Source organism: Ambystoma mexicanum, unplaced genomic scaffold (genome assembly GCF_040938575.1).
Source record: "Ambystoma mexicanum isolate Mex_15411 unplaced genomic scaffold, UKY_AmexF1_1 Mex_scaf60, whole genome shotgun sequence".
NCBI lineage: Eukaryota > Metazoa > Chordata > Amphibia > Caudata > Ambystomatidae > Ambystoma > Ambystoma mexicanum.
In genome coordinates, this window is record NW_027182478.1 from 717,675 (window position 1) to 744,621 (window position 26,947).

Below are 26,947 nucleotides of genomic sequence, written 5' to 3' on the forward strand. Positions count from 1 at the left end.
AGGTGCTATGTGTGGGAAGCCAATGCCTCCAGCTTTAGCTCTTCTTATGGTGGGGACTCGGAGTTGGTTGTCATGGGGGGTTCTTATAGGACGAAGGGAGGATTTCCTGGTGATGGTTTCTGCTAGGTAGGAGGGAGCGGTATGATTGATACATTTGTGTGTGAGGGAGAGTACTTTGAAGTTAATTCTTTCTTTAACTGGGAGCCAGTGAGCATTTCTTCTGGCCTGCGACACATGGTCCGATTTGGGGATGTGCAGGGCAGCGCGGAGCGCATTGTTTTGCACTGTTTGGAGTTTATTTAGGTTTTTGGTTGAAGTGCCAGCTAAGAGGGCGTTGCAATAGTCTAGCCTGGCTCCTATGGTGGCTCTAGCAATGGAGAGGCAGTTGGGAGTGGTAAGATAGGGTTTTATTGCGAAGATGAGTTTGGTGGTCAGTGCGGAGGAGGAGGAGATGGCGTTGACCTGTCTTGTCATGGAGAGAGTAGCGTCTAAATATACTCCTAGAGTCTTCACAGCAGTGGAGACAGGTATGTTGGTGTTGTCGATGGTTATGTGTGAATAGTCTTGGCTGAGCTTGGAGAGGATTTCGCTGGGGGCCAGGATGATGATCTCTGTTTTGTCTCCGTTAAGACAGAGGCCGTTGATCGCCATCCATGCCTGGATCATGGAGTAAATGGTACGGAGGGCTTCTGTGTCTTGGGCATAGTCTCCAGTGAGGGGGAGGAGGACTTGTGTGTCATCGGCATAGTTGGTATAAGCTATGTCGAGAGAGTCCAGTAGGTCGAAGAGGGGTTTAGTGAAGAGGTTGTATAGGGTCGGTGCGGTGCATGACCCTTGTGGGACTCCACAATTTATGGTAGTCGGAGGAGCATTGGCCTGGTCAGAGTACACCTTCATGGCTCGGCCTTCTAGAAAGGAGGTGATCCAAGAGGTTGCTTTAAGGGAGAAGTGGGCTGCATTAAATAGGTGAGATGTGAGGATGTCATGGTCCACTAAGTCAAATGCCGCGGAGAGGTCGAGTAGCAGGAGGAGAGCAGGTTTGCCTGTGTCCATTATTTTGGTGATTTGATTTTTTAGATCTAGTAGGGCAGTTTCGGTCCCATGGCCTTTGCGAAAGCCCGATTGTCTTCTGCCTAGGATAGAGTGGGTCTCTATGTATTGCTGAATTTGGTTGTGGGCTGCTTTATCAAGGATTTTGAGGAGGAAGGGGACGGTGGTGATGGGGCGATAGTTGCTGGGGGAGGTGGGATCTAAGGAGGGTTTTTTTAAGAGTGGGCGAACCCAAGCCTCTTTCAGGCAATGAGGTACGGTTCCTGAGGAGAAGGAGGCATTGATGAAAGCTGTGATGATGGGGGTGAGGGCGTCTGAGCACTCTTTGATGATAGTGGGGGGCATATGTCTCCCTTGCAAATGGAAGGTTTGATGTTTTTGAGTAGAGCAGAGGTTTCTAGTTCTGTAACTTCTCTGAAGGTAAAGAGGGGTGTTTGCGGGTGAGTGTTGTGAGGGGGGAGAGAAGGAGTCGTGGCAGAGGTATTGAGTGCTTTACGTTGGGAAGCAGTTTTGTCTTGAAGCGTTTTGACTTTATTTAGGAGGGCTGTCTGGATGCCTGTGCACCAAGCTTCATCCTTGATGATTTCGTCTGGGCTGGACTCGGGAGTGGTAAGTTCTTTGAAAATAGAGAATATTTCTCTGGTTTTGGAACTGGATTTGGTTATTCTTTGATTGTATGATTCAGATTTAGCTTCGAAGATGGCCATTTTGTAGGTCCGTGAGATTTCTTTGAACTCATTGAGAGAGGATTGGTTGGGCGTAGACTGCCAGTTGGATAAGGCTTTGCGCTTCATGGTGCGCAGGACAGATAGTTCTTCTGAGAACCAAGAGTTGGAGTGCATGGATTTTTTTCCTTTTTTGTCTTCCAGTGGGGCAATAGAGTCAATGGCTTGGGTGAGGGCGTTGTTATAGATGTTAGCAAGAGAGGTGGGATCTTGGATAAAGGGATGCTTGAGTTCAGGGATATCAAGAAGAGGAGCGAGATTGGTCGCTGTGAGCTTTTTGGAGCTTCTGACTTTGGCGGGGGGTGCATGAGTAAGGATTTTGCGAGTGGGTGTGGTGGGGATGGAGAATTGGATGAGATGGTGATCTGTCCAGGGGAGGGCTGAGATGGAGGTGATGGATGATGAGCAGTTATGATCTGCTACCCAGTCGATGGACCGGCCTTTGCAGTGAGTAGGTTTGGTGATTTTGTGGATGAACCCCATGTTGGAGAGATCGTTGGCCAGGTGTGTGGCAGATTTGTCCTTGGGGTCATCTAAGCCAAGGTTAAGGTCACCAAGTAGAATGGTTTTGGTGGAGCTTTTCAGGTTGTTGCTAATGATTTGGAGGAGATGCTTTTGGACGTCCGGAGGGGAGCCTGGAGGTCTGTATGTGACTAAGAGGTTGATGGTGCAATTAGGGGAGAGAGCTAGTTTGGCGTGGAGAAGGTCAGCGTTGTTGTCCCAGTGTTGGTTACACTGCCTAATGGCAAGTGAGTTTCTATAGATGAGGGTAACGCCCCCACCTTTAGAGGTTTTGCGGTCCTGCCTGAGGATGGTGTAGTCCTGTGGGAGGGCAAGGTGTAGGGATGGGTTGGATGCCTCGTGGAGCCAGGTTTCGGATACTGCTAACATGTCTAGTTTGTGGGTGGTGATGAGGTCATTGATCTCTATGGCATGGGCATGGATGGAGCGTGCATTAATGAGGGCGCATTTAAGGAAGCGGTTGGTAGGTGGTGGGTCCTGAGCGCTGGTGTTCGGTGAGAGCGAGGTGGTGGGAGCACTTGTGAGTGAAGGAGGGAGGGGTGCATGTATGAGCGCATGGGGGTGGAGGGTATGTGCATGGGCTGGAGGGTGTGAGCGTGAAAATGTTGTGTGGGTGCGATAGCTGAGCTTTTGGTTCCTACTGAAGGTAGGTGGTGGAGAGCTGTGGAACACAAATGAGGGTTTGGTACGGGTTCTTAGTCTGTAGCGCCTAAGAAGGTGTTCAGGAGGGTTGATAATGCAGTGGTTGAGAGTGGTGTGTGGTGATGCGGGTGGGGAGGAGTGAGGCATGATGGAGGGCGGTGGAGGGAGGTCTGGGTATGCAGGGAGCAAGCTGCAGATGGCCCAAAGAGAGAGAGTAATGAGCGAGATAGAGGAGAAGGAGAGGAGGGGTGTGGGCGCTGTGAGGTGGGTGGCAGGGGGATGCATTAGAGCACTGAGCTGGGTGGTATTGTGCGATACAGGGCTGGCACTAGGGGTAGGTCGAGGCCTGTGCAGAGGCAGTTGTAGGTCTGGCAGGGCAGCTAGGGGCTAGTGGTAGCGCTTGTAGTGGCAGGGCCGGTAAAAAGCTGGCATGGCAACACAGTGGCAGGGCCCCTATAGGCTGGCAGAGGAACACAATGGTAACACAGTGGCAGGGCCCCTATAGGCTGGCAGAGGAACACAATGGTAACACAATGGCAGGGCCCCTATAGGCTGGCAGAGGATCACAATGGTAACACAGTGGCAGGGCCCCTATAGGCTGGCAGAGGAACACAATGGTAACACAGTGGCAGGGCCCCTATAGGCTGGCAGAGGAACACAATGGTAACACAGTGGCAGGGCCCCTATAGGCTGGCAGAGGAACACAATGGTAACACAGTGGCAGGGCCCCTATAGGCTGGCAGAGGAACACAATGGTAACACAATGGCAGGGCCCCTATAGGCTGGCAGAGGAACACAATGGTAACACAGTGGCAGGGCCCCTATAGGCTGGCAGAGGAACACAATGGTAACACAGTGGCAGGGCCCCTATAGGCTGGCAGAGGAACACAATGGTAACACAGTGGCAGGGCCCCTATAGGCTGGCAGAGGAACACAATGGTAACACAGTGGCAGGGCCCCTATAGGCTGGCAGAGGAACACAGTTAGTGTGAGTGCGGGCAGGCGTTAAGGCAGCGAAAAGTTGCACAAAGATAAGTCAGGGGGACACACTTACGGGCTAGTGTACAGTAGTTGTTTTGGGCAGCGTTTCTGGCCGACGGCCCGTACGGCAGCGGACAGGCACAGGACAGGCGCCTTAGTGTGCGCCTTGTTTTGGGCCGGCTCACGCCTGCCGGTGCCCCAGGATCGCTGTAGTGGATAGGCTGGGCGGGGTGGGCCAATCAGATTGGCTTTAGTATCCGGGCCAAGGGTGCAATCAGGCGGCCATCTTTTGGTTGTGTACTCTTCGTACACACCAAGCGGCAGAAAAATGCTCAGCCGTGCAGGCAGAGGGGAATCATGCACTCAGCAGTGCGGATGGCAAAGGATTGAAGAGTGGGGGCCACCCTCGTGTCAACATCAGGGGGTAGGAGAACATTTCTCTTCAGGCAGAGATTGTGCAGCATGGCAGACACAAGCACAATTTTACCCACTTTCTCTGGAGTGTACATCAGGGCTCCACGGGTACGGTCGAGGCAGCAGAAAGGTGCCTTCATGAGGCCGAAGGTACGCTCAATGCGCACACGGGTCCCGCTGTGGGCATGGTTGTAGGCAATATCCTGCTGTATTTGTGGATCACACACAGGGGTTATTAGCCGGGGTAGCTGTGGGTATCCAGAGTCACCTGCATGAGGGGAGGCACAGACATTAGTCACAGTGCAATTTTACTCACCCGCTATCCACATCCATTGTCCTTTGTGCCTCTCCATGTATCCGGGCAGTGTGCTGTTCCGTAGGACCATGGAATCGTGGGTGGAACCAGGGAAGCGGGCACAGCAGTGGGTGACGTACAGGTTAGGGTTGCAGGTCACCTTCACATTCAGGGAGTGGTAGTGCTTGCAGTTACGGTACACTGCTTTGTGGGCCTTGGGGGCCACCAACAAAAGAGGGGTAGAGTCCAGGGCTGCTATCACTTTTGGCATTTGGGCAACAGCATAGAACTGTGCCTTCATGGCTTTGTCCTGGGCTGGGGTGGTAGGGAGTGAAATGTGGCGTTGCACTTGACGTAGGAGGGCTTCAAGCACCTGGGCCAACACTGCACATAATGTGGATTGTGCCATGCCATGCATCAGGGCCACCGAGTGCTGGAAGGTGCCAGTTCCAAAGAATTGCAGGATGGACACTAGCTTCAGCAGTGGGGGCACAGCTGTCCGGATGTTGATCCTGCTCCCTATGTCGTTCTGTATTGTGGTGATATGATATGATATGGCATTTATAACGCGCCTATACACAAGTGTTTCAAGGCGCGACAAGGCAAGGGGGGTAACAAAGGGAGGACAGACAACGATCCTACTACTACTACGCGATCGCGCAAGTGCATGGGAAGGGGAAGGGACAGTGCAGTACATGGGTATAGATAATAACAATAAGTAAGTAACGGCCAGCCAGTGGCAAGTGCAAGGGTAAGTGCAGACATCAGGTGTCAAGTGCAGGTACACAGACTGTAGGGCTACAGAGACAGTCCCGGTGAACAGCTTCGTTATGGTCTCCCTGTTGAGGTAGTACAGGGTGACCAACTGGCAGTCAGTAAGCCTCCAGGGTGAGGGCCTGACCCTGGGGATTGGTACACCCTTTGCTTAGGCTCTCCTCCTCCTCCTGCTCCCACCTGTACTCCCTATGCCCTGGCCTGATTGTCCTGCCGCTCTACATCCAGCCTCAGCATGAGCAGCTGCCTGTCCCAGCTCACAGTGGCAGCATGGTGTTGGAAACAGTTTGAGCTAGGGGTGTGCCTTATGTAGTCGTCTGGAGTTGATTGCGATCACCTGTGGTTTCATTTATGACACCTGTGTTCATTTACCTCCAGCAGGAGGCTGGAGGTAATTGCGCCGTGTTTTCAGTGCTAATACCATTGTACATGGACTTGTGATGAGGCTGTGATTGGGCTTCGTGTTGCCGGTGCAGATACCGCCGACTGTAATAGCGCTGGCTGATTTTACATTCGGCGATTTTGGCGTATTGGTGGCGTTAATTTTGTTACCGCCACTTTTAGGGCTTGCCTCCCAAATTGTGAGGAGGCCCATAGCTTGAAGGAGGCGAGTTTCCATTTGTAAGTACACCCATTCATCAACTCTGCCATACCCTGATTAGAGCGGCCGATAGGTCCCTCCCTCCATTCAGTCTTATTCTGCCAGAATTAATTCCCAGGTTTACAGGGGCAACGCACCCCCATTAGTTGAAAAGTCAACGCACAGCATGTCAAGGTCACTCAAAGTTGTAGGTTCAATGTTAAGATTAACAAAGTGATCATACAAAAATACGTCAGTGAATATATAATCAAAAGGGAATTACTATGGCCATGGTGCCAAGTGGTTTGTGGGGGATATCACCAGGAATGGGACTGTATTATCAGACCCATTGAGGACAAACACGAAAGCTATTTCCCGCCATTCACCGCCTTTAATAGATGATTCTCATACAAAGTTGGGTAACCGAAGTCCTCGCCCTCCACAGATATTGAAAAACATTGGCAGTTAAAGTCACCAGCGACCAAAATGTAACCTTCTACATGATTATGGACCCAGGAGCCCAAATAGCCAGAGAGAGCCTCCAAAGAATGATCCGGATGGATGTAGACCTTCGTGCCTGTAAATGTCTATTAATAAAACAAGTCTCTCAGAGCCTTTTACCTTCAATCTAGCCTCAACACCCAAAGCTCCAAAAACAGAATCCCAAACACTGAACACTTTTAGGTCCTTTTCTGACTTAACTGCGCTTAGCAGGCCTCCGGAAGGGTGCCCTCTAGCCCCCTTCCATGAAGCTTGTGCACAGACAAGAAACCAATCCAAATCAGGGCAACTCATTATCCATGTTTCTTGAAGCATCATCACTTTAAAGGATTGTATCTTTGATGCTAATTCTGGGTTGGTAACCAGGTGTATGTTACCTCTTGTGTTCCAAGATAACAGTTTTGGGCTCGGAAAGTTGCTAAAGGTTTGGTTGTACATTCGAAACTTGCTGATTGCTGTATAGTGCAAAGCTAAGGACCCCTATGACCAGTCTTTCTGACCCAAGTTTAAGACCTTTACCTCTTTTACAAACTTAACTTCCCTGCCATTTTCATTGCCATTATGAACTAAGACTGTGACGTTGCGTTTCTCGATCAGCGGATCACAGTTATAATGGGGCAAGGGGAATGAATATTCAACAGTGTCATAACCCAACTGCCTAAACACCTTCATTTAATAATGTCTCCTATACCAGATGAGATCTTATGTCCAAAAATACACCGTCTGTACGTACTAGAGCTGGAAAACCAACCCTATCAATATCCATAGAGCTGACAAGTCTCAGATTTGGCACCTCCTTAAAAGGTGCCGATATATTGAATCTATTCAAGCAGACTCCACTGTCTTCTCTACACAGGCCTTCAACAACCAACCTGTTAACCACAGCCTTGTGTCTTGAATGATCCATGATATTTACTTTTCCATCTAAAACGTGCTTATAAATCTCCTTAGGTTCAAAGCGACTTCCAGCAACACGATCATTACCATACACCATAAATACAGGTTGTTGGCCAGTACCTGGCGCTATAGGCCTGTATTTGGGGAGGGACAGTTGTCGGTAACGGTACTTGATGTATTTGCTGACTCCCTAAGTGAATTGAGACTATTTGACCCTCCATTATGGCTAAGTAAGTTGTTAGCTGAAGTTGACACAAGTCGCTGCCCCCAATAGCACCTCTCAAAACACTGTACACCTTGGGATGCCGTCTCATATTCAATGGACGAATAGCACCACCACCCTCAGTCAGCAAAAGCCAAAGTCAAACATTCTGTTTCCCAGAGTTCACCTTGCCCAATAGTCAGCTGTTAAAAAAGATTTTGTCCGGGCTCGATTACCTGAGAGGAACCTGGGAAGAACCAACCAGAGCAAGAGGGCTAGAAGACTTTACTGAGCTTTACTTCTGTGCCTATCTCACAGTCTGCTTGAACTGCCATATTAGCATTCCTGGATATCATCAAGATCAGTATTATGAATCTGATCGTCCATTAGCAAAGATGTTTGAACTGATTGGATGGCTGTATACAGAGGCGTTGCTATGGGGGGGATGAGGGGGCTATAGCCCCGGGTCTTTTGGTTGTAGCCCCGGATAGAAGCTCAGGGGTTACAACCAAAAAGGCTCGCTAGCCCCCAGCCTCACAGTCCCAAAATGAGCATAGCCCCAGATCTTTTCCAGACCTAGCAACAACCCTGACTGTATATCTTTTCCAGCCCAAGTTTTGCTCTTCCTGCAAGTTTATGGATTCTGGTATTGTGAGATTCCGTCGGAATTTCCTAGATGACTTCCCTCTTCCCTTTTTGCTCTTTGCATTCTTAGTTTTATTTGCCAGGGTTACATACTGTGACTTTTTGGGCTTGTTAGTCAGAACGCCTGAAGCGTGCAGTATATTAGGAGCACCTTCCCCAGGGCCTGTAGTTGGGTTAGTGTTGTGCATACCTTCAGGCGGACTGTTGGGGGTAGGAAATGTACCACCCTTAGATGAATTGCTGGGAACATTAAGATGTCACACTTAGATGTAGGGTTGGGGGTAGGAAATGCATTGCTACTAACCATACTAAAAACTCACCATTCTGCATACTCACCCTCAATCTCTTAACTAAACACAACCATATCTCTAATGCACCACAAACCGCACGCACTTCACAACACCCAACATGAAACCAAACCATACTCAACCAGTCCTCAACACCACATGAAGGCTACCGACCGAAACTGCATCAACGCTCAGTGACCGGTTTCTCAGAACTGAAGCTGCCAACAGCACATCAAAGCTCTCTTGCTCTTTTTCCTCTAAACTCCACTAACAAACCACCAAGCCCCTCCCCATTGGAGATATGCCAGAGCGCTAAGAGGCCACACAGAACAGTGCACGGTATAAGTACCTTTGACATAGCATAACATCATTAGGGCAACTAATAAACCTCCCCTAAAATAGCTGCCCAGAATCCCTGGCACACTCATCAATAATCTTGTCCCCCACCAGAAAACTGTTACCTTGCATGTGATTGGGCGCTGTTGCAGCTCCACCAGTAGAACTAGATTACACATGAGAGGAAACTGCTATTGTAATGTAATTGTAATGGGTTATTTATAATGCGATTAATACCCAGAGGTTTCTAAGCACGGGCCCGGTGTTCCGCGCTGTCTTTCTTCCAAGACAAACGTGTTGCCCCTGAGCTATCCCCTCAAGGCCTGAGGTATTCCCACCTATGCCTTCTATCGTAGGCCCCATATGGGGCTGTTATAAACCAGTATTTGTAGAAATAGCTTTACTACCATAGGTTTTCAACTTTACATTAATTTCAGATAAAATGAATGTATGTGCCCGGACCTCGCCCCTTACATTATTGTAGGGATCAGCAAAATCCGTGAGGATGGAATTCAATGTTGGGAGACGTGAGCCGAATTCTCACGTCCATTTCCTGTAATGTGTGATGAGGATAAACAGGACTCTGGTCTTTTGGGCTATTTGAACTATTAGGCGAGTTCATACTGTGCCTTGATAATACATGCAGTCAGAGTACCTGGGGAGGAAACGTTGATAACAGAAGGCTCCTTACGAATCGGAGAGACAGGAGTGTCCATCACTTGACATAAACTGCCTCCCAACCCTTCTCCAGGCCCACGTCTGATCGCTGCAGCAACATCTGCAGACAATGCATTAACATCCACGCTGCAGCAACATCTGCAGACAATGCATTAACATCCACGTCCATCAGGCTTTGATCGCTGCAGCAACATCTGCAGACAATGCATTAACATCCACGTCCATCACGCTTTCATTAACATCCACGTCCATCAGGCTTTGATCGCTGCAGCAACATCTGCAGACAATGCATTAACATCCACGTCCATCAGACTTTGATCGCTGCAGCAACATCTGCAGACAATGCATTAACATCCACGTCCATCACGCTTTGATCGCTGCAGCAACATCTGCTGACAATGCATTAACATCCACGTCCAACAGGCTTTGATCGCTGCAGCAACATCTGCTGACAATGTCCGTCCATCAGGCTTTGATCGCTGCAGCAACATCTGCAGACAATGCATTAACATCCACGTCCATCAGGCTTTGATCGCTGCAGCAACATCTGCAGACAATGCATTAACATCCACGTCCATCAGGCTTTGATCGCTGCAGCAACATCTGCAGACAATGCATTAACATCCACGTCCATCAGGCTTTGATCGCTGCAGAAACATCTGCTGACAATGCATTAACATCCACGTCCATCAGGCTTTGATCGCTGCAGCAACATCTGCAGACAATGCATTAACATCCACGTCCATCAGGCTTTGATCGCTGCAGCAACATCTGCAGACAATGCATTAACATCCACGTCCATCAGGCTTTGATCATTAATATTCAAAAAGTTCACCAGAGCAGGAGCATTGCACACATCACCCCAACAAGCTTCTTGCAGCAATTATTTTGCTGAACTTTCCCACGTATTTACAGTAAAAGTCCCTTACAGGTGACCTTTGCACAATAAGCGTCAGTACGCCACCAGAAACAGTTCTAACTGAACAAGCTGTAAAGTCCTATGCGGGAGGTAAGATGGTGTTGGACTAACAATAGCAGCAGCTCACTGCCTCTCCTTCACTTTTACTTTATGACACGTGTATAGCGCAACCATAAACCCTGAGGCGAGAGGGCGGAAAACATTACAGGACCTTAAACGCAACGCAGGTGCCGGGTCTTCTAGTTGCCACCCATGATATGATTGGTTATTTATAACGCGCTTAATACCCAGAGGTTTCTAAGCGCGGATCCGGGGATCGAACCCGAGTTGGTCCGCGTCGTCTTGCTTCCAAGGCGAGCATGTTGCCCCTGAGCTATTCTCCCGAGACCACAGCAGCACTCAGAGGCACTCTGCAGGGCTCTGCACCACACAGAGGTTTGTAAGGCCTCGGGTGCAATGCTGTCAGCTGTCTGGGGTCCAACAGCAATTGGAGAGGAAACGGTTCTGCTGTGAAATGAGCTCGGCAGTAGGTCCCAGCCCCAAGCCACCGCAGCACTCAGAACTACTCCGTCAGATGCCATTACGTGTTCCTGACGTCAGGGGCCGCATTAACACAGGTATTCTGATTGAATGAGCTTATAGATTGCTATGGAAAGTGTAGGCAAAAGGCAGAAGAAAGAAAAAGTGACTGCATGGTTATTTAAAAAACAGTAGAAGAGAGGGAAGGAAAAGAGAGCAGACATGTTGCTGTTTATTTCTGGGGCATTTCTGACTGCTTTATCAACTGCAGATGGACATCTCTCTCCGTGCAAAGAGGGGCCTGCATTTGTGCTCAGAGAAATACAAGCTGTCCTGCACCTCTGAACATGTGACAAAGGAAAGGAGAGCTGAGATCAGCCTGAGAGAGTTCACGAATACGGCTGGTTTCCATGTCACTGTGAAGGAGAGGGGTGGGAGTAGTGAGGCTAAAGAGTGCAGATGTTCCCGGCTGCTGTAGGTCTGCTGGCGAGAACTTTATTCAGCCTTGACAGCCCAGACACAATCAGAACAGCTTGCAGGCATTATTTAATTGAACACAGGGGGAAAACATTATATTTTACATATTTGCAGGGAAGAGAGTGCATGTTTGGCACTGTGACTAAAAGGGGTGTGTTGTAACTTAAAATACTCTTGTGACAAGTGTCTTGAAGAATTTAGACGAAAAAGATCGAATGCAGAGTTTGATATTTTTCTCTAGGAGTATTATATGCATTTTCGTTCTTGGGTCTAATGTGACAGATTTCATTTTTATTTGAGTGATTGATGGTTCACTGACCAGTTGCACATTTAGAGCTGAAATACTGTATTTTTAATTTTTAATGAAGTGTGATTCTCTGTTTTAATAATTATATGCTTTCATAAATACAGGTTTAGCTGTGAGATTACATTTATATAACAACCCCAGGGACTGGAACCAAGATATTGCACTTGAACCTAGTAGGACCCGTCTACGAATGAATAATCAAGACATAATGTCCTTAGCTGATCAAATAAGACCTCAGCTGGGAAGTGCCATTGTTCCGGTGGCGGAATACAAAGATTTCATGGAGATTTTCAGGATTAAGGGAGCCGGCCAGGGCAAACCGCTATACAGGAAACATATATTTAACGATCAAGTGGCTCAAAAGAAACGGGAAGTACGAAAAAATTGCAGGAAAATAAAAACGGAGACTAGAGAAAACAAAAATCAATGCATAAAGTCCCTCAAAAACACTTACAAAAATTGGTTAAAATCACACAGATCCATAATGGAACAAACTGAGGCTGAATGCATCTTAAAGGCACTAACACAAAAGAACGCCAGAAGCTTCAGGTCTATAATTAATGAACTTGAAAATCCAACGCGAGCTGTGATGAAGAACATGGTCAATGAAACTCAGTGGATCGATCATTATAACCAACTTTTCGAGAAGAAAACATTGTTTGGCAACCCACACCTCCCTACTGAACAATCATGGGACTTAAATTTTGAATTAGAGGAGATCAAAAAATGCATTCAAAATTGTAGTTCTTCGCGAGCCGCAGGGCCCGATGGCCTGTCAAATTAGATGCTGAAGAGCAACCTAGATGAATGGTCGGAGTTCTGTTACATTCTGTTCCAGAACATAAAACAAGAGGCTAGAATTCCCACCACGTGGAAGGAAGGGATCATAGTCCCAATATTTAAAAAAGGGTGCCGAACTGAGCCATCTAACTATCGGCCGATCGCCTTGCTAGACGTGGTGGGAAAAATCTTTGCCTGTTTGCTCCTGAAGAAACTATCTAACTGGGTAAACTTAGAAAAGGCCATGAACGAAAGACAAACAGGCTTTGTTAAAGGAGTGGGGTGTAGCTTGAACATGTTCGTGCTGAACATGATAAAAATAGAAACCATTAGTAATGGCCGAAAAACCTACCTAGCTTTCATTGATCTAACCCACGCCTTTGACAACGTGGATCGAGAAATCCTATGGGCAAAGCTATTAAAAAGGGGCTGTCCTGTAAATTTAATCCTGGCCATCAAAGAACTATTCTCCGAAACAAAAGTGAAGATCCGCCTAGACAACGATGGTCATCTCACGAAGGCAATTGCAACGGCCCGTGGCGTAAAACAAGGGTGCTCCTCAGGTGCCACGCTGTTCAACTTCTATATTTCAGAGGTTGGAGACGCGATAGAGTGAGATCAGTACCACCAAAGTTGAACGGCAAGCACATAAATTAGATACTCTATGCGGATGACATAGTTTTACTGGACTTGACCCCGATAGGGTTGCAACATAAAATAAATGCCCTCAAAACATACATCGACGAAATAGGGCTAGAAATCAACACAGAGAAATCGAAAATCTTGATCCTCGAAAATCTGAAGGGCAGATCCTCAAAAAAGAAGAAATTTAACTGGACCCTGGGAGGCCACAGCCTAAGGCAAGCAGACTCTTGCAAATACTTGGGAACATACATCAGCCCAAGTATAAGAGACGAGCCCATGGTAACGTTTATCCTAAGCAAGTGTAAACAACTAACATCCCAAGCGACCCTTATACAGAGAAGATATGGAAAATTCTCGTATAAAGCCGTGATAAACTTGTACAAAAGTAAGGTAATTCCAGCATTAATCTTCGTGGCAAAATGCATGTTTGGCTGCTCTAGTAAGACCTGGCCCGGTGCGAAGGATCATTTTGGAGCAAATACTTCAAATCCCCCAAAGCTGCCCCACTGCCTGTGTCCTACACAGAGTCAGCATGTCGTCCTTGAATGCGAGAATAACATGGAATATGCTGACCCTGTATGGCAAAACACTTGGAAAGTGCATTCCACAATTCAACATAATAACTGAGAATGGTGCAAAGGGAAACCAACTCCCATTGCAAAAATGGAGACAAACATGCAGGGAAATTTTGGTCCATATAGGATCTGACGAAAAAATGCTATTAACTAATCCGAATCTGGTGAAAAGAAAAGTGCTGGAATTAGATTGGATTGAGACCTACAAGAAGAGAAGATCCCAGAAATGCATGAGAAACTCTCCCCTGAAGCAAAGCAACTTAACGGAGTACCACACTATATGGAAATGTTTCCATGTAAACACTTAAGGCGAAACTACCTGAAATTCAGGCTGAATCTTTATGAGTCGAGAGAAATCCAAGGCTACAGAAGAAAGCTGCTGGGAAGAGACTTCAAATGTCGGTTTTGTAATACAGAAGAGGAAACCTTGAAACACTTAGTTTTGTTTTTCCATGACTTAAAAACACAAAGATCTAAATATCTCGATCAAGAACTAAGCATGGCATCGACATTAAGGGCCGATGAATGGTGGGCAAAAATGCATTGTAGTTCAAACAAAAAATTGATAATTGCACTTAGGCAATTCCTGAAACATCTCGAAAGCAGACTGGTGGAAGTCCATAACGAATATCGAGAATGAAATGTTAAGTATGAACATTGCCACCATTATCAGAGATGAAACTATAGTTTGAGAACTCAGAAGGAGGTGCCACTACTTGGTGTCTGTAGCACAGTAGCAGGTGGCAGTGATAGGCCGCTGTGCATTAGAGTGAAGTTTGCCTTTGTTTTTATATTGTAGGTGTGCTGTTCTCTTTTTCAAAAGTTTTTAATAAACTAAATGAAAATAAAAAAATAAAAATAAAAAATAAAAGTTGGACAGTATACCTGCAAAATTGGAGGAATGTGAGACGGAATGACAGCAGACCCATATCTTTAGGGCATAGAATGACCCCAGGTGAAAGCGTCACGGTACCATCACTTACACAAGTTAATCATACAACTTAATCAGTCAATATCAGTTAAGGCACTTCAAGTGCCTTTGGAATTGTAGATTTGGACAGGACAACATCAAAGAAGGGTGCATGTGGGACGGAATGACACCAGACTCACATGAAACGCTACACGAAATCGTCACTTATACACAACTTCATCAGTGAATAAACTCCAGTGAATGGACTTCAAACACCTCAGGAATTGCAGTTTGTACAGTATACCATCAAAGTGGGCAAAAAGTAGAACGGAATGATACCAGACCCATGTCTGTAGGATGTATAATGACCCCAATTTCAATCGTTACAAAAAACATTACAAAAATGTTACAGAAAAACGTTACACAAAACCGTCACTTATGATTTTATATTATAGGGTAGAATCAGGTCTAGATATTAGTTCATAGAATTATAAAAGCCATGGCAAGTGCAACAAAAGTGGGAGTGTTAGACCTCCATTTACATGGCTGGAGGATCCTGACTGAATGCAAAGAGACACTAGGGCTTTCTATCACATGGAAGCAAACCATTCTACTTAAAAATCCCTGCAGCACACACTGCATGTAGGGCGCTTCATCTCACAATAAGACCCAACTGCAGTTAAGGGGAGCATGCTATTTAGCATTTTGACACAGCATGTCACATGCTGCTTATAAGCGATGCATTCCATCTCACATTATGACACAGTAACTTATACAGTGCATCAAGGGTATCTGGGGGTGCATTCTATCTAAAGGTTCCACATGCTGAATTTAGGGGATGCAGTCCATCTGACATTATGACACCGTAACTCATACAGTGCATCAAGGGTATCTGGGGGTGCATTCTATCTAAAAGTTCCACATTTGAATTTGGGGGGAGGCAGTCCATCCCATATTATGGCACAGTAAATCATTCAGCACATCAAGGGCATCTGGGGGCATTCTATCTAAGAATTCTACACAGCATCTCACACGCTGCTTACAAGCGATGCAGTCCATCTTACATTATGACACAGTAACTCATACAGTGCATAAAGGGTATCTGGGGGCATTCTATCCAACAATTCTACACAGCATCTCACACGCTGCTTATAAGCGATGCAGTCCATCTCACATTATGACACAGTAGCTCATACAGTGCATCAAGGGCATCTGGGGGCATTCTATCTAACAATTCTACACGGCATCTCACACGCTGCTTATAAGCGATGCAGTCCATCTCATATTATGACACAGGAACTGATACAGTGCATCGAGGGCATCTAGCGAGGGAATTCTATCCAAACATTCTACACAGCATCTCACACGCTGCTTATAAGCGATGCAGTCCATCTCACATTATGACACAGTAGCTCATACAGTGCATCAAGGGCATCTGGGGGTGCATTCTATCTAAATGTTCCACATGCTGAATTTAGGGGGTGCAGTCCATCTCACATTGTGACACAGTAAATCATTCAGCGCATCAAGGGCATCTGGGGGCATTCTATCCATACATTCTACACAGCATCTCACACGCTGCTTATAAGCGATGCAGTCCATCTCACATTATGACACAGGAACTGTTACAGTGCATCGAGGGCATCTAGCGAGGGAATTCTATCCAAACATTCTACACAGTATTTCACACGCTGCTTATGAGCAATTCAGTCTCCTACCATTTCTGATACTGCACTTTCTTTTGGTTTCTTTGAGATACATCAGTTGCAAAGGGACTGGCCTACAGACTTGCCTAAGAGACTGGCCTAATAGCTGAACTCCCTTGCCAAGCGATGTCGCGCAGCACAGCTAAGCTGTGGAATGATGTGATGCCTCAGACTGCCGGGCATGAAGAGCCCCTTCTGAGAACGTACACAGTGATGAAGCTGCTGGCGCAAATCTCAAGGCTGCAAGAGCCTGCCTCGAAGAAAACAGCCTACAGTTGCGAAAGGTACATTTTTCCCCCTGTTCTGCGAAATGACCTGTTTTTATCATACATGCATTATACGTGCTGGTTTACGGGTGGAGAATAGATTTAGCTACTCCATTGTACAAAAGGATGAGCCAGGCCTGGGAGGTGCAAAGCAGTGAGCACCCTCCCTTGCACTGGTGTGTGTTTGCAACACAGCCCATTTCTCGCTACTTCGGGTCTCCTGTGTATTATTTGTGGCCAAGTGCCGAGTGCCTGCGGTGTCTGAGGTGTCTGAGGTGTCATGCAGGAGCTGGATGAGCAATTGCGTTGTGGTCCCCCAGTTGGTACAAAGGAATAAGGAGGTGGAGGTCTTCTAGGAACCGCAGTTACAAAGGGTACCACAGGGAAGGGACAGGGTGAGATAATGCTGAACTACAAGCAAAGCACAAAGATACCACCAAGGTGATTTAGATCGGGAGGGATCAGAGACCCTCAGATTTTGCAGTAATGCTTACACAAACCGTCATAATGATATGATATGATATGATACAGCATTTATAATGCGCCTATACACAAGAGTTTCAAGGTGCAACGAGGCAAGGGAGGGGGAACAGAGGGAAGACAAAGACAACAATCTTACTAGGCCCTGTGACATTGAGATCGCACAAGTGCAGGGGAGGGGGGAAAGGGAAAGTGCAGGGGGTAATGGGGGAGGGGGCAGTGCAATACATAGGATCAACAGTAAAAAATAAATAAATAAAAACAATAGGTAAAAAGTGCGGCAAGCTTGTGGCAAGTGAAGGGTTAAGTGCAGACATTAAGTGTCAAGAGCTGGTAGGGAACTGTAGGGATACAGAAACAGCCCCCAAGTGCAGGGGTTCTCCGGGAGGCAGTGCAGGTGTGCAATTGGCAGGGAGGGGACCTGGGCCTGAGATCAGAGGGTAGCCAGGTGACCAGTGCAGTTTCAGTCAGGGGTTCAGCAGGGGAGAGGAGGAGAGAATGCAGATGCAAAGAGGAAGGTCTTGAGGTGCTTCCGGAACCAGAGAAGGCCCCAGCCGAAGAAAGAGCTCTATCACCAACTCGTTGCTTGGAGAAGTGACTGACCTTGAGGGAGTTGGAGGCAAATGAGCGAAGAGCTCGAGAAGGAAGATATTTAGGAAGAGAGAGTTGAAGCTATTGAGGCCCCAGGCCCCGAAGGCCTTGGGGACAATGCAGATGGTTTTGAACTGAGTCCGCGCAGCCCCTGGGAGCCAGTGCAGAGATTTCAGTCCTGGAGAGATACGATCTCTGGGCTTGAGATCAAGGACAAGTCTCACAGTCCTGTTCTGGATGAGTTGCAGAGGATGGAGAGTAGAAGCAGGCAGATTTAGAAAGAGGCTGTTGCATTACTCCAACCTAGAGAGAACCAGAGCTCTGGAGACAGTGAGCTTCTTTTGGAAGGAGAGGAAAGGAAGAATACCTCTGAGGAGGTGCAGCTGGTAATGTGACTTCTCAGAGACGCCAGAGATAGGGGCGCTGTTGTGCAGCTAACCGAGATGGCCGCCGCCTGAAAGAACTCTAGCAACAGCGTATTAATAATTGCTAAATATCCTGTACTCATCGATCATCTGCCTCCCAGGACTGAAGGAAATGCGAGGTGATGAGTGGGGGAGGGGCGGGCCTCCCGGGACAACACGGCTGCACTGCGGTGCAGGCACGATCCGCATGGAATAACTTGAGAAGCAGGAGCCCAACACAGCCAAGACACCACATTGGGATGGCACACTAGGAGAGCAGAGCAGAGAAACACTCCGGGGCTCAGCGAATAGCTGCGACTACACTGCGACCTCAATCATCACACCACACGTCTCTTGACCCGGTTGCTGACTGGACCACAGTCAAAGAGCGGGTGGCCCCGAACTACGCCTATACAGCGGAAGAGCCCTGGACCCACTTCCGGAGGGATCCCCCCTGCTCACTGGGAGAGACTTGTGTCCCAGAGAGGAGCCAGACCTTGTCAGAGGCGAGGCACAATCTCCGCAAGGGGGTGCAACTACAACAAAGCCTTCCATCGGAGGACTGGGAAAGATATTGCATTGCATGCCCTGCTGGCCCGGTAGGTGGGCATCGGCACACGAAGGCGCTGCTGAAGGGTGCAGGTGAGACCTCAGGTCAGCCCCTCCACAGTGGAACGGGGTCTCCTGACAGTGCAGTTAACAGCACCGGTCAGCGCCGGTGCGGGTGACGGTCCTGCCGGCGGCTCACTGTGATCTGTCCACATGGCACCCACCCACCGAGCTGCAGGATCAAGTAGAGTTGTCCCCCTTCCTCCCTGACCCCCCCTCCCCAGGGGCATTCTGTATCGGGGACTGGATCGGCCCGAGCCTGCTGTCTCCCTCTGACCTGGCCCCTGAGAACCTACCCAGACGTGGGAAACCTGCATTCCAAATACGCAACCTTCAGGGCTCCAGCACACACACCTTGAACAGGGAGAACTGCGGCTGTCACAGACAAACAAAATTATGTCTCCCATGGCCATCCGTGACACTGAACTGTGGGAGGGGGGATGTGGGCTGGCACTGGGCCCGACACAGAAGTACTAAACTAGCAGAAGATCAGCCTCACAGACTCTTATCTCTGGTGGCTTAAACTGTTAACACATTGAGAATATACACATAGATTGGCACAGTATTATCCCAGCTACTCAACAAACGGCCTGCTTGATCTCTGGGAAGGGGGCTCTCCTACCGGACCCCATAGTAGAGGGGCAGTGCCGCTTACCCACCCACTGTCGAGGGACCACTGCTGACCAGAACCCTAACACTCGCAAGCATACACAGCGGAGCGAACTGGAGGACACAACCCCTTCCCACCAGAACCGGACCCACCCTCTAGACAACCCTCCTGGGACTGCTGGGCGAAGCCTAGTTATGACCAACTGCTGATATAGTGGGGGTGCATATGGGAGGATCGGCATCAGTGATATACAGAGTAACTCATGCAGAGTGAGACACCGCACTAATCAATGACTTACTCAAGCCCTAACCCAGAGTGACTTCCCAGAGACGCTGGGAGCACAGCAGAGGAACTGAGACTCCCTGGCACCACAGCCCCATCCAGGGCCGGGGGTTGACTGAAGAACTGGTAGGAAATCTCCCCTGCCCCATCAACACAAGCGTGCAAGCACCTGCCATACACCATAGCGCTCTGGCAGAGTGCGCAGGCTGGAACAGGGCGCTGCGGACTCATGCAGAATCACCCCGACACCCCGATTGTGCGGACACCAACACCCCACTAACCAACGGTGAGAGGGGACGACCAACAATTGTGGTGAAGGTCCAGCAACAATTGCGCACTGCTCCCTTGACGGACATAGCTTCGTGCCCCCGGCAAGGTAAGACAGCAGATTACATGATCTGCAGATCCCTATACTGGTATGGTCAACCCTAAAAGAAAACAAGCAAAAACGGATCAGTTCATGCGAGCAGAGCAGGCTCGGGCAGCCTCCCCCCTCCAGCAAACTCAAACAATGGAACAAGTGGACGTGTCTGCCCTGAATCAGACCCTCCTGGCTCTGAAGGGAAGCACCGACAGTCTTGGAGTCAAGATAGATGCTCTCACATGCAAGGTGGACGAGTCTGCAATACAAATTGAAAAGCTCTGTGGACACATGGAGGAGTCGGAGCAGAGGATTGGGGATAATGAAGATAAAGTAACCTTGCTGCAGCGCAAGGTGGCCACCCTCCAGCAAGCTGTGAAGAAAGTGGCCGCTAAAAACGAGGACCTGGAGGGACGCTCAAGAAGGAATAATAATTGTATCATGGGGGTCCGAAGTCCACACACATAGCCCACATGGAAAAGTTTGTGGAACAACTACTGGTTGACATCCTTGATAACCCCCCGCTGTCAAATATTTATATGGTGGACCGGGCGCACTGCTCCCTAGCGACGAAACCACCACCTGGAGCACCGGAATGCCCCATAATAGCTAGGATCTTCTGCTATTGCGATAGGGATGCCATTCTCAGAGCAGCACAGGAAAAGGAAAAACTGAAGTGGGGCAGCTCCATTTTACGGCTATTCCCAGATTTTAGCCCTACAGTTTAGGAACAGCAAAAAACCTTCAAGACTGCAAAGAAACATCCTGCAAGGCAAGGGCATAAGATATTCAAGGATGTTTCCTCACCAAACTACGTGTGCAATATAACGGATCAACCACGTTTTTCACCACGCCAGAAGTGGCGGAGCGATTCGCCAAGAACCGACAGGACGCGGGCGGCTCGCCGAGACACCCGCCCTGACTTCACCGAGATATCCTTTATCCGGGCTGGATGAATAACGGGCCACAGGGCGCTTTGAGATGGGTATCATATATTAATTGTTGGCCGTTGCCACATGGAGCCCGCAGGCTGCCCATGGTGCACCGCTTACCGCAGGCACTGCGGCTTAGTTTCTCTGTTATATTTGAGAAGGGGGAATTGTTGGGGGGGAAGGGGGCTAGTAAGTTATAGTTTCTAGCGTGGGTGGGTTTTGGGAGGGAAAGGGATAGGACATGAATCGATGTGCCCACGGACTACAGTTATCCCCATTACCAGTAGCAACACAACGATTTGCACAAACCATACTAGGAACACAGACCGCGGCAGGGCCGACACCATGAAGCCTGAACACATCTTACACATCGTGCTATTAGCCACTGGATGACCACGCACAATATGATTACTCCTGAGACAGGAGGAACACGGGGGGAGCCCCTCACCATAATGACCTGATCAGAAACCAGAAAAACACTGGCCTCCTTGCAAACGTTTGTAGAAACCACAAGGTCAACATGTTGTGGTTGCAGGAGACACACTTGGCACATAACACGCCCCTTCCAAGACTAGGGGGATGGGGCAAACATAGATATTACCCATCCTACTCCTCACATTGCAGGGGGGTAGCAACTTACATTCAAGGATCTTTACAATTCAGACTACACGAGCAAATCAAGGACAAGGAAGGCCGATACATAATTCTAGCGGGGAAGCTGGCCGGCACAAAACTTTTAATCATAAATATATATGCCCCCAATGTGGACGCCCCGGAATTCCTCCACAAATGCGGCAAACACATGCATTGATTCACTGATTTACAAGATTATCTGGGTGGGAGATTTTAACTTAGCACTCACTCTAGAACTAGACAGGTCTACTAAAACACAACAAGCCCTCCCCCAGGCAGCGAGGGCATGGGCCACCATCTCCGGATATCATGATCTCCACGACATATGACGGAACGAACATCCCAACACCAGAGAATACTCCTTTTTCTCCGGAGTGCACTACATCTCATCAAGGATTGATTATATCATGGCAACCACCTCCATTGTACGGAAAGTCACATAATCCAGTAAACTCCCCTATACCCTCTCTGACCATTCGCCTGTACTAGTCCACATCCTGGACCTCTCCGGCCCACCCATTCAACTCCGATGGTGGTTCAAAGCCACGGCCCTAGAGGATGTGACCTTCTGAGCCAAAATAGGCCAAGATATAAGGACCTTCTTCCAAACTAATGAAGGCTCAGATCCTGACCAGGGCATAATATGGGAGGCCTTCAAAGTTTATGTCAGGTGGGGCTGCATCTCTAAGGAGGGAGGAGTCTTAAAGGCTATTAGAGGCTCCCTTAGGAGGCTAGAACATACTATTAGAGAGCTCGAGAATAAGCAGGGTGACTCAGACTCCCCCGAGATCCGACGAGAGCTTAGGATACGCTGGGATAAATACCGACAATTGGTAGACAGCGAGGAAACATTTCTGGGTGACCCAATCCTAGCGGTAAAGTATCGCGAGGGTGACCACCCAAGTAGGACCCTGGCCTGAAATCCCAATAGCGATAGCGGCCTTTGACGCAGAGAAGGCCTTTGATTCTGTCGAGTGGCCGTTTCTCTTCAAGGTTCTGCGACGGTCTGGCTTTGGCCTCACGTATATTTGCTGGATCAAAATACTCTATACAGCGTCTAGGGCTGCAATATATACACAAATGGGATGATGTCAGAATATATCTTCCCCTCACGGGGCACCCGTCAAGGCTGCCTCATTTCACCACTCCTATTTGCGCTAGCCATAGAACCCCCCGTATGTCATATCCGGAAACTGCATATGCACCACAGGATCTGTGTAAATTCAAATAGCACTATCATATCCTTATGCGTGGATGATATCTTACTTTATATTAAAGATCCTAGACGAAACCTAGCCCCCTTAACACGAGAAGTGGTTAGATTCGGTGAAGTATCAGGCCTTATGATTAATTGGACTAAGTCCCAAGTCCTACCCCTAAATCCAGGAGTGCGGCAAACATACATAGGCACTATACAAGGCTAATTACAATCCTGGAACAAAAAGTAGAGTCATGGATCCTGCTCCCAATATCCCAAGCTGCCTGCATAGCCCTCGCCAAGATGGTTATACTGCCTAAAATGTTATACATATTTAACAATGTACCACTATGGCACCCTACCCAATACTGGGCTCGCACTAGGAAAATGATGATAAGACTAGTGTGGGCCGGAAGACAACCCCGGATAGTGTATGATACCCTAGCTGCAACATTTCAACAAGGCGGATTAGAATACTCTGACATGCAACTGTCCTACCTTGCAGTTCAGCTGTAATACATAGCGGGTTGGAACGCCGCCAAACCAACCTCGCCACATAACACGGCTGCAAAGGCAGTGACTGACCCGGGTGACCTAATGAGAATGCTCTGAGGGAGCAGGGGGGTCATCCCGAAGGGCGAGGTTCAGCCCATAGATGTGGCGTGTATCACCCGGACTTACCAGTATATGACATCATTGGTATACGGCTTACTCACGAAAAGTCATTTAAATCACACTTCCGAAAACAAGGAATTCATCATCTGGTAGACCTTGTACAGGATGGGCAGATGGTTCAATGGGATGTATTACGACAAAGGGGGGAGCATAATGTAGTGACCCTACCCCAGTATTATAGACTCTGTGGGACACTAAGAACTAAGTGGCCCAACTTTCCGAGCGCCCCACCCCCTCACCCAGCCCAACAATATATAATTAAACCCCTGAGTGCTAGTAAGCTAGTCTCCACCATTTATAAAATGATCAGAAGAGGGAGAGTGCGAAAGCAACAAACACACAAGACCACATGGGAGGCACCATTAGATATAGTGCTAAGTGAGGAACATTGGAAACACATCTGTAGGCAATCCCGTCAACTCTCTTTAAACACCCAATGATATGATATGGCATTTATAACGCGCCTATACACAAGTGTTTCAAGGCGCGACGAGGCAAGGGAGGGGGAACAAAGGGAAGACAGACAGCGATCATACTAGGCCAGGTGTCATTCAGATCGCGCAAGTGCATGGGAAGGGGGAGAGGGAAAAGTGCGAGGGGGAAAGGGAGAGGGGAAAGTGCAGTATATGGGATAGTAGAATAAATACGATAATAAACATGGCCAGATGGTGGCAAGTGCAAGGTAAGTGCAGACTTATGTGCTGGTAGGGGGACTGTAGGGATACAGAAAACAGTCCCCAGGTGCAGGGGTTGCCAGGTAGGCAGTGCAGGTGTGCAACTGGCGGATCCTGGGCCCAAGATCAGAAAGGGTGGCCAGGTAACCATTGCAATATCAGCCAGGAATCCATTTTAAAATTCCTCCATCAAACCTATTACTCCCCCTTAAAACTAAGCAGGTTCTACCCAGAAAGTTCCCCAGTATGTAAGAGATGCAGCAAAGAACTAGCAGACTTTTATCATGTGGCTTGGGACTGCCCCAGTGTTAGACTCTTTTGGGATAATGTTGAGAGCGCAATGGTGTCAATGCTTCCCTCATGGCGGAATTACTCACCTGCAGTGTGGCTCCTAGCCTTGATAGAGGGTGGGTCTCGAGGTGAAAAAAGACTGCTGGGAATGGCTTTGGGAGTCGCTAGGTATCTGGTGGCCAGAACTTGGGGTAAGAGCAGGCCCCTTACATTTGCAATGTGGCTGGAAAATATGACAATGTGTGAACTTAGAGAAACTAGATATGCAGCGACACTGCCAATCACCAGCCGCCCAATCGACTAATGACCCTTTTTCACTAGTACCAGACAGATATCACCCAGCCAGCACAATCCCCGGAAGTAAACATATGATGTTGTATGTGGAATGGATACACGGCCATCTGAGGTGATGAGACACAGACAGTCAGACACTAAAATATGGTGTAACGGTACCGGCAGGCCGTGCCACGACCAATAGCTGCAGAAAAACTATGGTTCCTGAACTTGATCAATGGCGAGTTGCGTAGAGGGAGGGAGTGCAGGGTGGGGGGGACAAAGGGGTACGGGGAAGTATTGTTTGGTTGTTGGTTGTAACATGAAAATCAAGAAAGAAAGTTTTTTTTTTTTAAAGAGACACCAGAGATGTGAGGAGAGATGGAGAGTGTGGAGTCGAAGATGACCCAGAGGTTTTTAGCCTCACAGGTGGGAGCAGGAAGAGGGCCAAGAGAGGCCGGCCAGAGAGCGACAGGAAAGGAGGGAGCAGGTGTGCCGATGAGAATCTCAGTCTTACTGGATTAAGGCATAGAACATTAGCGGCACACCACTCCTGGATAGCGGACAGACAGTGAGAGATAACAGAAGAAGAGGTGGAGGAAGGGAGCCTGAAAATGAGCTGAGTGTCATCCGCATAGCACTGAAAGTTGGGGCAGAGAGCAGCAATGCAGTGGGCTAGAAGTGCCAAGTATTGGTTGAACAGCCAGGGAGAGAGGTTAGACCCCTGAGGAACCCCACAGGTAGAGATAGAGACAGAGGAGATGACGGACCCACGTTGGACCTGGGAGGGTCGATCGGAGAGAAAAGAGGCCAGCCAAGCCAGGGCCTGATCGGTGATACCCAGTTTATCACGGAGACGATTGTGCAGGATGGCATGGTTGACCGTGTCAAAGGCAGAAGAGAGATCAAGTAAGATGAGGACAGAGGGTGTTTTGGAATCAAGGTTGGAGAGCAGATCTTCACGGATGTTCAGGAGAGCAGTTTCCATGCTTCTGGCAGGTCTGAAGCCAGACTGATGGTCATCGAGACAACCAACCGATTCAGTGTGAAGATTAAGCTGGGAGATGGCCAGCATTTACAGGAGTTTGCCCAGGAAAGGATTGATGGAGATTGGGTGGTAGTTAGCCGGGCAGGAGGGGTCGGCTGAGGGTTTCTTAAGAAGAGGGTGCACAAGAGAGTGCTTCGGGGGGAAGGGAAGACTATAGTGGCAAAGGAATGGTTGCAGAAGTCAGCCAAAGCAGGAGCCAGGGTGTCAATGTGGTCCTTGATGATTTTAGACGAACAGGGGAGAACTAGTTTTGGCAAGAGTTTCATAGATCGGACCTGTCTAGAAACCTTGTCTGGGGAGAACAGGGGAAAGGTAGAGAAGGAGGGAGGAGAGGTGGCCACAGAAGAGCTGGATGAAGAGCAGGGAGTAGAGGGAGGAGGAGGAGAGGAAGAGAGAGAGGACAGGATGTCCTGAGTTTTAGAGTTGAAATGAGAAGCCAGGTTCATGCAGAGGGCCTGGGAGGGGACAGGAGAGGTAGAGACTGCAGCAGGATTGGCCAGTTCCTTGCAGATTTTAAAGGGTTCTGCCGAGTTGTTGGATGCCTCAGAGACGCCGGCTTGGGTGAGGGTTCTCTTCTTGGTGCGGACAGAGAGCCCCAATTGCATTTGGAGCAGGCGGCAGGCCAGTTTGTCGTATGATGTACAGGAAGCATGCCATTTCCTCTCCGCCACCCTGCTCTTGTGTGTAAGGGTGACGAGGTCTGAGTCATACCAGGAGTTCCACTTGGCTTTGTGCTTCAAGCCGATCCTCATGACAGGGCCAAGAACATCAAGAGTATCAGGTATAGCAGAGTGGAGCAGAAAGTGGCGCCAAAAGCCTCATCTGACACACGCTTCATGGGTCGAATAACCGAGAAAGTAGGTGGCAGTGCTGGATTTAGCTTGGCCTGAGGGGTGGAGAGAGTGAGCTGGCAGGAAAGGAGAAAATGATCACACCAGGAGAGAGGAGTGGTGAGAGGGATAGAAAGGGGAAGGTCTGTAGAGATCAGAACTTCCAGAGTGTGACCTGCAGAGTGAGTCGGCCCAGAGGGGAGGATAGAGAGTGAGGAGAGTTGCAGCGTCGTAAAAGAATCCAGAGGAAGGACAGGAAGCATCCAGGTGGATGTTAAAGTCTCCAAGAAGGAGGAGTTGAGTGGTCGAGACCAGGAGGGAAGAGGAGAAGTCCACCCACTCAGAGAGGAAGGAGGAGATCTGACCAGGTGGCCGATAGATGGTAGCCACAGTAAGGGAATGGCTAGGAGAGAGAGAGAGCCT